We start from the raw sequence: 12,392 nt of genomic DNA on the forward strand, positions 1-12,392 counted from the left end.
CCCAGCCATCCCACTACTGGGTATATACCCAAAGGATTATAAATTATTCTACTACAAAGACACATGTGATTGGAACTTTGATTCCTTTGGATTTTCAACTCCACAGAAAAGCTTTCAATTTTGGACTTTAATTTATTTGGACTTTAACTTTGGAATTTTCACTGGCAAGGGTATTTAATTTGTAGTCTTTATTTCTTGTCTGTGAAATTTATCATGGAAAAGGGTTTATATAAATTGAAGTCATTGCCATATCATGGACATTTTATTAATATTTATCATAAAGTTGTCATGTTATCTCCCTGCTGAATCTCTGATGAGCCTACTGAACAATGTGACATAATTAGGGATGAATTTTTCAGCTTTGGGTAATTTAATTAATGCACCATCTCTAATGTGACATTGAAGTTCATTGTTCACTCATTCAATAAAATGTCATCTATGCCTAGGTATGCTGTGCTCATTCATTCATTTGAACCAGGGGTCAGTTGCAAATTGAATGGCTGAGGGCCATATCTGGTCCCCTCAACCCTTTTTTCTGGCTTGCACATTGTTTAAAACAAAATGAAAATAGATTTCTAGTTTTGCTAAGATGTAGCAACACTGGACCCCTTCCCTGGCACTGTATGTCTACTGACTCCTTTAGAAGGGACTGACAGTCTCCGTTTGACTGCAGTCCACCTCCAGGCATTCAATCATGCTGCTTGCCTGGCTGTTGGAGGAACACTGCTTGTAGATGTCAGCATCTGGCCCCTGCTTGAGCCTCTAGCCTTAGAGGGCCCCACTCTCACCATTTTTTGTCTGTGCTCCTCCTCATGTGTCAAGGAGTCTGAGAGCTCTGTGCCCACACTGAGCTTGCACTGACATTCTCCTAAACCCTGACAGGGCTCCAGGTACCAGGGATCCTGGAATTTCCTCTTCAATTGGTCTGAGCTGAGGAAGGAGAATAGGATCTGGAGGCAGGAAACCTAAGGCTGATTCATGCTGACTTCCTAGAACTAAATCAAAAGGAAAACCCCAACTTTTCACACCTAAGTAACAAAAGGATCAAAGGCTACTCCCTTTGCAAACCTCCCCCATTTCCGCCCCGCAGATGGGAACTTGAAAGCACCTCTGATTGGTTGCTTTCCACAACCAATCAGATGTTTGCATAGGAGCATAATTTTGTGACTTCCTTTCAGCCTCTGATTGGTTGCAGAAAGCAACTCCTTGACACATGAGGAGGAGCACAGACAAAATAAGGCTTTCTGCAACCAATCAGACTGATCACAGGCCACTACTTCATTTGCATGGGGTGTATGCCAAGTGCCTGATGGAAAACCTCTAGAGGGCATTTGGATCCCAGAAGATCCTGTAACCAGGGTCCTTAAGCCAATGCTCGGCCTGCTCCCACTCTGTGGAGTACACTTTGATTTTCAATAAATCCCTGCTTTCATTGCTTCATTCTTTCCTTGCTTTGCTGTGTATTTTGTCTAATTCTTTGTTCAAAATGCCAAGAACCTGGACAAATTGCAGTCAAGACCCTCTACTGGTAACAGAGCCACTCCTAGGACCTGTGTGAGCCCTTGCCTGGGGAGGTCCTCCCAAGGGCAGACAAAACAGTTCTAGTGTAGGGGGCAGTGATGGTAAAGGATGGAGCTGGAACAATGTGGGCCTGGAGAGTTCACACATGTGGTAGGCCTCCCAAAGACATCCACATCCTAGTTCCCAGGGCCTATGAATATGTTACCTCCTATGGTAAGGAGACTTTACAAATGTGATTAAGTTAGGGATCTCAGGAAGGGAAGTTTATCCTGGATGATCTGGATAGGCCCAATGGAATCACAAGAATCCTTACGAGAGAGGGAGGAGGATCAGAGTCAGTAGTAGATGTGGTGATGGAAGTAAGAGGTTGGAGTGATGAGATAAAGGGGCTCTGGCTAAGTAGGGAATGTGGGCAGCCTGTAGAGGAGGGAAAAGGTAAGGGAAGACATTCTCCCCATAGGGCATCCAGAAGGAATGCAGCCCTCCTGGGACCTTGATTTTAGACTCTGATCTTCAGAAACACAAGATAAAAAATTGGCATGGTTTTAGGCCACTACATTTGCGGCTAATTTGTTACAGAAAACTAATACAGCCTGATTGCATGGGAGTCCTGCCACAAAGAGCCAGGGATGGGAAGGGGAGACAAGGTGAGGGGCTGCAGGTTCCATGTGCCTCTTGCCTCAGGCACCCTAAAATATTAATTGATAACAATAAAATCTCAAAGTTCTGTTTTAATAAAAGACTTAAACCAAAGTCTACACACTTATACTAATTTTTAAGTGTCATGTCTGTGCAATGACTAAAATTGTAGGTATTGTTAGCATAATGGCATTTAAGTAATCCTCCCATTTATGTATTTGTTATAAAATCATTCAGGAGTATGTTACAAAGAATAATTTAATCAAATCATGATAAACCAGATGTAAGCAAGAAAAAATATTTTATTGGGGCTTGATTTCATGTATCGTTTTGACAAGCTTCAAACCAAAATTCTCTGTATCAAATTTCTCAAATATTTACATGTGTTTTCTGTTCCCAGGAAACAGACACCATAATATTTTATTTTACAGTTTGAAAATTGAGGAAATTAAAAACAGAAAATATACTAGTTCATGAGCATGGGACAATACTAATTCACCAGAAGAAGAGGGGACTCAGTTAGATGTTGTGTTCTTTCCAACTCAGCCTCCCATCACTCTCTTTACTTCACATACTTAAAAATTTTCCCTCATCAGAAATACAATGACTTCAATAGTTTAGATATAAAGAAAAATGACTTTTTCCCTACTAAAGAGCAGTGTTAGAAATGAGTGTTTCAGAGAATGGACAGAACAAATACCTAATAAGAAAACCTTTTCCCATAGTTCCTGTCTTATTTTAGGGGATTCTATTAAAGTTCGATTTGGCTGTACATGTACTCACCAAGGTCCCTTTGTTCACATAAAGTTCATATGAAACAAATAAACAAGAATAAAAATCACATAAAAGAGAGTGCACTTAATAATCCTATTTTTTTTTTTTTTTTTTTTCTGTTCCGATCATTTAAATTGTTACTTTGAACCATTTCAGGAACCAGGCAAGGGTAGCAAAGTGGGCTGTGAAACTCACTTTAATTCAGTGGCCCACACCCATGCAGTGAATTCCCTTCGGGAAGAGGCCAACTCATCACTGCTGCTGCTGAGATTCATGTACACTACACAAAGGTCTGACTTAGTCAAAGCATTGACATAGTCTTGAAAATTCTGAAAAGTGAAAGATGGTCTGTTTGTTTTGTTTTACTGGGGGCAAAGGTCTGGAGAAATAGGATTTGGCCCACAGGTCAGCCTCTACAGAGACTCAAGAAATGAGAAGAGAAAATAAAGAGGGAATGAGGAAAGAAACAGTATCTACCAAAAAGGTTCAAAAAGGGTTCAAGGGACTATGCTCTATACCCCTCCACCCAAAAAAGAAAATGCTCATGAGTTATCTAAAGAACATCTGGCCGAAACTGACCTGAAAAATGTAATTTCAGATGAATGTTCTCTCAAGTCTGGAAAGAAACCAAAACCTTATTATAAATATCTTAGTTTAGGTTTTAGAAAAACAGTATATGAAACTGCATTTCATGTGTTTGAGTGCAATTTAATTCTTAGGTTTTTCCTAAATTCATCCCAGGAAACAGTAATTGATAGTATTCCTGGTGCAGCTTAACCAAGAGCTTCTTGTCTTTTGGCTGAATCTGTCCTGTCTGCTGTATGGACCATACCTGATTTCCTCAGAGCCTCCCAGTTCCTGTGCCCTTTTGGAAAGGATGGTAATGATATTAGCACTCCCTCTTAATAGGCACTATTTTTAAATATAAAAATCTGGAAAAGCACAAAACAATACAGAAGGTTTTTCCAATCAGCCTTTGTGCAGCTGACTTGGCTCCTAACATACCTCCCTCCTCCTAATCAAAATTCTAGATTGGAACTCATCGGCTTCGACAGGGGCCCAGCACAATGCATGCTAGACCGCAACACAGTTCCCCTCAACAGGGCTGGGACCATCTGCAGGCACTTACTTCAGCTGTGTGCCAGGGGAGATGTTCCCAAACAGAGATATTTTAATCCTCTGGAATTCAGATTTTCTTTTCTTTTTTCTTTTTTCTTTTTTTTTTTTTTTTTTTTTGCCATACCAATAGCTGGTTTTAATTTTTTTTAGAGGAAATACTATAGTTTAAAAAAAGGAGTTCCAAAATATTTAACAGAATTTCCAGCAATGATTATTTCTAAAATGTAAAGAGTTGAAACATAATTTATACAAGACTAAAAGCCGGAAGGATTCATTCTTGCTTTTTCTGTTTTTAAAAAATCCAGACAATTTGTCACAAGAAAGTTCAGCATGTGATAGCAGCTGCAGCCTCAGTCACCCTCGGAATTGCTGCCCCCCTCATGGGGACAGAGCTCCGCACTGAGGACAGCAACACATCTTTAATCGGATTCTTAGGGTTTTCCTCCAAGTTCATCTTAATTGCTCCAGATTCAGACAGTTTCCACCCCAACTCATCTCTTGTCAGGTTCATGCCACCAGACGCCAGAGGACTGATCAACTGAGCCTTGATGTCTTCTTCCAGGCAAACAAATATCATGGGCAGATTCCTATCAGGATAATTGGGTATGCAGGTTGTTGAAAATGGCTTTGATAAATTTGACATCAGGAAACTTCCTGGCAAGTCCACTGAGGTGCTGATTTATCAGGGCACAGAGGGGAATTCCTTGTTTATAAAGGTGCAAGATGACCCACAAGCCCTCACCAGCTTTGGTAACTTCTTGAACATAATACTTCCTTGAGAGCTCCAAAACTTCTCCAAATGTATTCTTCAGTTGAATTGCTTTCCACTCAGCGAGTCTCGGCCATCTGTACATTTCAATAGCGTGTTCATCCTCCTCATTAAACTTGTCTTCATCATCCTCCAGCTCTTCCAAAGTCATATCTTTGTATGTTGTCACCGCTGACTGCTGCAGGATGCACTGCTCCTCTTCTGCCTCCTCTTCCAATTCTTTTAGACTTTTCTTGGTGGGTAAGATGCCCTTTTTGCCTAAGATGTCATTCCACACAGTGTCTGTGTTGGGGTCCTGCATCTTGTTTCCAATCGCTCAAGCCAGTTGTGCTGCGAAATTCAGATTCTCTAAAAACATGTTTACAATTTAACTTTGGCTGACCCTTGCAGATATGTGGGCCTAAGTCAATCAAATCTATATCATGATAAAGGCTAAGGTCCTTCCCTTTCTTAATTAAGTATGAAAAGATGCTAGAGAAAGTCTACAGTCATTTCTAACTCTTTCTGTCTGGTAGTCTTAGATCCATCTTTCATGCCAAAACTATATGTCATAGAGGAGCTGACCTGTTTAGAGCATGATTCCAATAGCAGGAAGCGTATTGAAGAATATCATACTTTGGGCCTCCAAGCTGAGCCCCTGTGTGTATCTAATCAGTTCTCACATCATAAGAGAGAGAGAATCCGAAAGTCCAAAATGAGGAGGAAATGAGGATCTCTGCAAAGTCTCTCAACTTCCACTAATGCTTTGCTTCTAAGAGCAAATGCATTTCTCTGCAGCAGTTTTCCCCAGCACTCCTCTCACTTTTCTGCTGCTTTGTTTTACTTCAGCTAATTGCTCTTTCTCTTCAGCATGTTCCTTTCCCATTGACTTCTGTTTTTTAAGCCAGCATAATACCTTTCTTTCTTCTTTCCAGCAGCCCTTGGCCTCTCGGGAAGGCTTAGTCATTTCTGCACTACATTCCAAATCAAAATAAAGTGAACAATCTCCAGTGCCTTGGAAAGGGCTCCCTTAGATTTTCATTGAGAATGGCTTTTTCTGTCCTCCCAAGGTCTAAGATCACTGGAAGAAGGACACTGAAGGCAGTGAAGGCTCCAGAGCTCTGTCCCTCACCTTCACGGTGGTGTTTCCCAAAGTGTGAAAGGCAAACCACTAGAGTTACTCAAGACAATTTTAGTGGTGCATAGTTACGGTGGATTATGGTTGTGCATTTATTTTCATGTGCTTTAGAAAAAAGTATAGTGGGCATATCCAATTTCAAAGCTATTCACAGCTATAAATGCTGCTTAGGGCAAATGCAAGGTAAAATATAAAGAGGGAGTGATCTAAAGAAAGACATTAAGTAAACAATAATATAGATAGAATGTGATATAGTAAAAATCGTGGAGATGCGACCTGAATGACAAAAGCCTGGGAAATGCTGCTTGATGGAAATGACTTGGACCTAAGAAGAATGGGACATGATGTCAGCTCTGGCCATACTGCCGCCCCCATTGCAAAGCCCTGAGCTTGGGGTAGAGGGTGGGAAAGCAGCTGTTAGTCTATGAATCACCAGGCTAAGATTCACAATTTCACACCAGGGACCAAAAATACTCAGAAATGTTTCTGAATGGATAAATCAACTTCATATTATGCTATAACCAAGGATAGCATTGCCATTAAATTTACGATTAGAAGCACCCTGATCCAAAATTCTTTCAGTGTGGAGGCTAAAGCCTGCAAAGGCCACATGAATTGGCCCAGTTTCACCCCAGGAAATAGTAGCAGCACTAGAACTTAGACCTCAAACACGATCCATTCTAAATCTTTCTACTACATTTTACTGCTAGATGTCTTTCATATGCCCCAAAGTCTTAACTACTCCTGAATATATCTAGCTAGATTTCACAGAGTAGCAGGAGATAAAATCAGAGAGGTAACATGGGATGGGGGAGATTGTGTCAGAACTTGAAGGCCCATTTGAGGACTTTCAGGAGCCCAAAGGTGGAGCTGATAGCTGTATCTAGACACTAGAGAATTAGCAGTAAACAAAAGAGACAACAAACTTTTCCATTGTAAAGGTTTACATTTTAATGGAGGAGAAAATCTAGAATCTGAAATTGCCAATCACCTATGTCTAAATGCCAAATAAGTAATGGCCCAGGATGATAGGATCCACACTGGGAAGGGTTTCCATGGATTATCTGGCCAGCTGGGCTTTGATGGCCCCTTTCAGCATTTCCCACACTTCTGCTATATCCCAACAACCAAAGGCCCCCAGCCGAACAGCTGCATTTTCCTTAATCAATTTTTTTCTTTTTTGAGACAGGGTCTCCCTGTGTTGCCCAGGCTGGAGTGTACAATCATAGCTCACTGTAACCTCCAACTCTTGGGCTCAAGTGATCCTCCTGCTTCAGCCTCCTGAACAGCAAGGACTACAGGTGTGCACCACCAAACCCGGCTAATTTTAAAGTTTTTTTTTTTTTTTTTTTTTTTTTTTTTTTTTGTAGAGACGAGGTCTTACTATGTTGCCCAAGTTGGTCTCAAATTTCTGGCCTCAAGTGATCCTCTTGCCTCAGCCTCCCAAAGCACTGGGAATACAGGCATGAACCACTGTGTCCAGCCTCTTATCCAGTTTTTAACTCCTCTCCTCTTCCTAAGTAGAAGAGGAGGGAGGGAGAAAAGGGGAAAAAACAAACTGGCCAGAAAGAGAAAGGAGAGGAATCAATGGAGACAATGATTCTCCTACGGAGTATTTTAAATCCTGAGCTATGCCAGACTAAGTTACCTGTGTTAATATTTTATTATTACATTATTAAATTGACAACATAACTGCATAGTAATAATGACTAGCCACTACTGAGAGTTTGCTGTGTGCCGGGAAGTAGTCTAGACAGTCTGACCAACTTGATCTCACTTATTCCTTACCACAACACTATGACACAAGTACTATTATTTTTCATTTCACAGAAGAAGAACTGGATGATCAGAGAGGTAAAGTTCCATATCCCACAGCCAGTAAATGGCAGAGTACAGTCACAGATGTCAGGATGCTGGACTCCAAAGTCCTGGCTGTTCGTCCTGTTCAGGGAACTCCCCTCCTCAACAGGAGGCAACAGCTAGCTCAGGCCGTCCAGTCAATGCACCATTCACACAGGATTTCCCTCCTTGCAAGTGTTCTTCTCAAGAATAGGCCCCCTCACTGACCCTGTCCCTTTCATCACTTCATTGTCTTTTTTCTAACGTCTCTGCTCGGTGCTCCATGTCCCCTCGTTAGTTACTGGGGTAATGGATATCTCGGTGGTTTTTGCTAGATTTCCATGACCATTGTGGTCTGTCTCTATTTCCCAGCACTTCTCAGCCTTTTAATTCTCTCCTCATTATTGAAGCCAGCATGGAGCAATTTTTCAAAACATCCAATTAGCAAGTGCACAGAAGGAACTGGGTCCATAATTAATTAATGATTCTAAGATGCAACAAAGCAAAAGCAAAGCCAAGGACGTGGAAGGCACCAAAAACTGAAACTGCATGAGGAAGATGTTCATATTCAGGATCCCTCCCTGGGAAGGACAAAGAATTAAACAATGTACTCACTGATTCAAATCCCTAAAGCACCTCCACATGTCCTGGAATTGAAAAGACATCAATCACTGGGTGACAGTCCCAAGTGGAACATCTTTCCTCTCCAGGATGAATGACTGCCTCTGTTGTAGTGGTGAACTGATTCTTTCTCTATTGTTTTTATGAGAGAAGCTTGGCCCCTCTTTCATCTCAAAACTGTTCAACTCTTTTAGTGACAGTCTTTCTAGCTTGATGGTCCTAACCTCTGGGATTTCTTACTCTTCCCCAAGCAGAAGTCAAGTTAATATACCAGGATTTAAGAGATCAAGCTAGGATGACTGTGGAGACAGAAAAAGGGAACATACTAGAGGAATGGCCGGATTCTCAGACGTACAGTTGCTATTCTAATTTGGAGAAGAAAGGAGAGCTTGGATGGAAGTCTACCCAGATCAAATTCTCGCAGACATCAACTCATTCTCCATCACACAGGGTGAAGTGAAAAGGCCAAGGGAGTGCTGGCACAGTTATTAGTCAAATTGCTGTCTTTTCATTAGGAGGAAATAAGGATTATGTTTGCTTTTGATTATTATGAACAGTAGTTGCTGCCTGAAAGACTAGAGACAACAAAACAAATAGCCTGAACAGTGTATAGCAAGTTCCTGCATCTCACAGGACATCATGATATACTTGCCGTTACTGAAAATTAGAAGACGTACATAGACCATCACAGTTGTAGGAATCCTTTACCACTTTTTCTTACCTGCAGCCTAATTTCCTTTTGGTTCTACATTGTGCTAATGCCAGCTTTCAGGACTGATCTCTATACTTAAGGGAGTATATCTAAACCCACTCTACCAAGCCACAGACTAAGCATTTTGCTTAATACCATGGCAATGGATACAAGCAAAGTTAGATGAGAAGGAAAATAAAATGTCACCAGGACATTTACAAGACATAGTACTTATTGCTGCTGCTGCTCAAATCAAATAATAGTAAATACTATTATGCATGTTGCTAAGCAATATCACATTTTCAGTCCTTAATAGCTGCATTAGTAACACAAGATGGGACAAACTACATTTTGACATCGATGAGACGTTTTGCCTTCTTTGAATAATCAGCCTAAGCAACTGATGATTTCCAGCACAAAGCGAAGGTGGTTATCTTTTCTCCCCCGGCTAGAATATGTATGAGAGCTCAGTGGTAAATTTCCTATCGGAAAGACTAAGGGTTCTCTCTGCTAACCCATTCCCCCACAAAGTCTTTAAGTCTTAAGTAAAAAATAAATGAATTAATAAATAACATTATTTCCCTGAAATGTCTCCTCTAAGCTATTGTATATGTGTATGTAGTAAGTGCTAGAAAACTGTGAATTTTCAATACAGTTAAAGATTTGAAGTAAAATGCATCTACAAATACATATCCTTCAGATTCAAAGATAATACTGGTTTCAAGGATCTTATGTGAAGATAATCAACATTGCAGCAGTCCCAGATTCTGTATGAATGACAACCCTCTGGTTTACAGATACTAGAAGGTTGCTTAAGGTGAGCTGCTAACTAATGACTTCTTGTCCCTCTCCCCACGTTACCCAGCATTCCCTGATTACCCAGAATTCCCAGTTACCCAGCATTCCTAGTTACCCAGCATTCTCTGGTTACCCAGCATTCCTAATCACCCAGCATTCTCCCATTGATCCAGCATTCCTGGCTACCCAGCATTCCCCAGTCATTCTGCATTTCTCAGCTACTACATAAGCATTAGTCAGAAATAGTCTGCAAGAAAATAACCTTTTCAACAAGATTTTACCAATGGAATTCTGGAAGCTTTCATCTCATTAGAGGAACAGTATTGCATAAAAGATACTATGTATGAATGTTATAACACAGACCCTGGAGGCAGACTCCCTAGGAGGAATCCTGATTACACAATTTCCCATTTAAGTGACTTTGGGCAAAATAATGTCTTTGTGTCCCTTTTGTTCTCACCTGTTACTGCAATGATTAAACGAGTTGATATATATACAGTATTTAGAGCAGTGCCTCCTTCTGGCTCTGGGGAAGAGCTGTTTGAACACCTCCCCATCAAAACAAGCAAATACTGCAGTTAATAAAGGAGAAAAAAGCTGAGTCCAGAATGTATTCTTTAGGATCTGTATTTGTTGCTTTTATATTTCAGAGGAAGCCACTGATCTAATGAAGCTAGAAAATACTAAATTTTGAACTCCTATAACATCAAACTGTTACTAATTACGGTTCTGGGCATATGCCATATGTTTCCCAGAAATAACAAATGTTCCACGGAAAAGTCAGTGGCCAAGGGTGGGAAAAACATATAGTAAATGTCCTTGTTTTTCTTGGCTGTTAACATTAATATAATGAAACATTCAGTGAAAACTATGAACATTCAACTGCAACTTCCTACCAATTCAGAAGACATTCTTGGACTACTGAAAGTGAGAGCTGTTATGTTCAAATAGCGTTGTCAAGTAGTTTATTAAGACTCTTGCATTTTAAACTTTGAAAAATGTTACTCTGGTACACTGGTAGATGCTAAATTAATTCCATGTGATTCTCATTTTCAGAAATACAATTTTAGACTGTTCAAGAGTTTCAGTGTTTCTTCTTGAGCTGCATAATAGAAAGCCGTTTTGGTTTTAAATATAATTTTGTTTTTTACAGGGGTTCCCTTGTACAAGGAACACATTTCTCTCATACAGTCTTGCTATTTGAGAGGCTAATTGTTTTAGATTTCTTTTAAGCTTCCTTTATTTTACTTAAGTGAACTTGAAGTAAGTGAATTTTTACAACTATCCAGTGAAAGAAAATTAAATTATTGATCAAGTGATCTTTATAAGGAGGTCATACCAGCACCAGGAGGCTAAGATTATGTTTTCTTTTAGTAGATTTTACATTAAAAAGCATGTATTTTAAAAGTAAATCAGCCTGATAGTCCCATTTATTCTTATTTTCTATTATAAGTAAAGGATGATGATCCTATAGGTGTTAAAAAGTGATCAAGATCTAATCCAAGCTACTTTGGAGGCAGGAACTGCTACTGACAGAACCTCTGCATGTAATCAATGTGCTGTTATGTGACAGTCAATGCCATGTCCTCGGATTATGATGATGAAAAAAAGCAGCCCTAGGTTCTGTCCTCATGGAGCTTAGAGTCTAAGACAGCACTGCTTAAAATGTGGTCTAAGGATCAGTCTTATCAGACTTCAATAAGGCAAATACAGATACTGCAAGTAGTTGTCAATAAACTTTTATAGCAGCTGGATATTGCTGTAGCACCCAAATGTGTAATCAAGTGAACTCATCTCATTGAATGGGGTATGGAATGGTCTGGAGATTGCCAAACTTGCATGGTGAGTTTCCTGTGGTAGATTCTAAGTACTGGTAGTCACAGACAGAAGGATACCTATTGACTTGTGATGAATTGGAAAGTTTTTCAAAAATTGAATTCTCTCCCAGATAGTATGAAAAGCACTAATCTAGTGCTTTCAAAGCATTATACAAAAAAAAAAAAAAAGAGACAGTTTAATTCCAACTAAGAAAATTTGAGAATGTTTTGTCAAATAAATGATTCTTAAGAGTGGATTAGAATTTGAGGGGTAGAAATCACAACGTGAGAAGGGCTATGGAGGCAGAAAAGTGCAAAGATGACCCGGCCTACCTCCTTCATTGTGGCTGGAATATGATATGGGGACAGGGCAAAGGGAGGTAATGGAGATAAATGTGAAAAGATGGATTGAAGCCAGTTACTAGAGGGCCTCGAATGTCATGAAAAGGAGTTAGAACTTTATTTTTGAGATAATCAGAAGTCCTTAATATTTCTGAACAGCATCATGACACAAAAGAAGCTCTATTTTCCAAATAAGATTGGCTCGTTTGAACTATATGTGACACTTTAAGGCAGGAAGCCTTTAAGTAAGGTGAACAATAACAGTAAAAAGGAATTTCACTTTCATAAAACCACCTAACAAAATAAATATCTACTAAAGTAAAAAAAATACAAATAAAAAGGAAT

The 12,392-nt window shown here is 39.9% G+C and overlaps 1 protein-coding gene and 1 pseudogene across 2 annotated transcripts in view; both read right to left on the reverse strand.

Moving 5' to 3' along the window:
* Positions 1-12,392, reverse strand: part of NCALD (neurocalcin delta) — a 446,165-nt gene that overhangs the window by 189,339 nt on the left and 244,434 nt on the right. The gene's annotated exons all lie outside the window — the stretch shown is intronic.
* LOC111551615 lies at positions 3,031-7,217 on the reverse strand (annotated as a pseudogene).

Source organism: Piliocolobus tephrosceles, chromosome 7 (assembly GCF_002776525.5).
Source record: "Piliocolobus tephrosceles isolate RC106 chromosome 7, ASM277652v3, whole genome shotgun sequence".
Taxonomy (NCBI): Eukaryota; Metazoa; Chordata; class Mammalia; order Primates; family Cercopithecidae; genus Piliocolobus; species Piliocolobus tephrosceles.